The sequence below is a fragment of the Athene cunicularia genome, assembly GCF_003259725.1.
Source record: "Athene cunicularia isolate RWA chromosome 23 unlocalized genomic scaffold, athCun1 chr23_part2, whole genome shotgun sequence".
In the NCBI taxonomy this organism is placed as follows: Eukaryota; Metazoa; Chordata; class Aves; order Strigiformes; family Strigidae; genus Athene; species Athene cunicularia.
The window spans coordinates 253,122-254,561 of record NW_020799131.1 but is presented as its reverse complement, the minus strand read 5'-3'; positions in this window follow the sequence as shown (position 1 = coordinate 254,561).

Here is a 1,440-nt window from a genome sequence, read left to right as displayed (position 1 = left end):
TCCCGCCCGCCAGGGGGCAGCGCGCCTACACGGGACCTACGGCATGCGCGGTGCGTACGGTATATACGGTATATGCGGTATTACGGTAATTACGGTATTACGGTATTATGGTATATACGGTACATGCAGAATATACGGTATTACGGTATATATGGAATATGCGGTACATACGGTATATACGGTATATACGGTACATACGGTATATACGGTACATACGGTATATACGGTACACGCAGTATATACGGTATTACGGTATATACGGAATGTGCAGTACATACGGTACATACGGTACATATGGTATATACGGTACATACGGTATGTGCAGTACAGATGATATATACGGTACATACGGCACGTATGCTGTATACGTGGGACATACGGTACATATGGTACATACTGTACATATGGTACATACGGTACATATGGTACATGTGTGTGCAGCAGAAACACGGCAGGTACGGTCTGTACAGCTGGGGGTGGCACATGGGGACATGCACAGGGCCGTGCAGCACACACATATGTACACATACATACACATGCACGCATGCACAGGGCCATACAGCTCACATGCATACATGTATGTGCATGCGCAGGGTCATACAGCTCGTACATACACATACACGCATGACAGGGCCTGCAGCACACCCGTATTATACATACGCATACATACACATACATGTGTGCACAGGGACATATGGCTTACATATGTACACATACACATATGTATATGTACATACACATACATACATGTACACATATGTACACATTCACAGAATCACAGAATCTTCTAGGTTGGAAAAGACCTTGAAGATCATCCAGTCCAACCAGTAGTCATTTGTACACATACATGCACATACATACACATACAGCTCACATATGTACATATACATACACATACATGTACACATGTGTACACATACACACACATACAGCTCACATACGTACATGTACATACACATGCACACACATCATACATACGTACACATACACATACATACACATACAACTCACATACGTACATTTGCACATACACATACACACGTATACATGCACATATGTACACATACACCTCATACGTACACATATGTACACATACACCTCACATATGTACACATACATACACATACACCTCACATACGTACACATACGTACACATCCATGCACACGTATACACATACAGCTCACACGTACACATACATGTCCATACACATACGTGCACACACACACACACGTGTGCCGGGGCCTGCAGCACTCACGGGTACCCACAGCACACATATGTACACATGCCATGCGGGGGGGCTGCCCTGGGCAGGGGGTGGGGGACAGGGACACGGGGGCAGGAAGCTCAGCTGCCCCCCCCCTCCCCAGTTCCCAGTTTTCCCAGTAACCCCCCCGGGCTCAGCACCAAACCCTCTGTGCCCCTTTTCGGGGGGGGGGGGC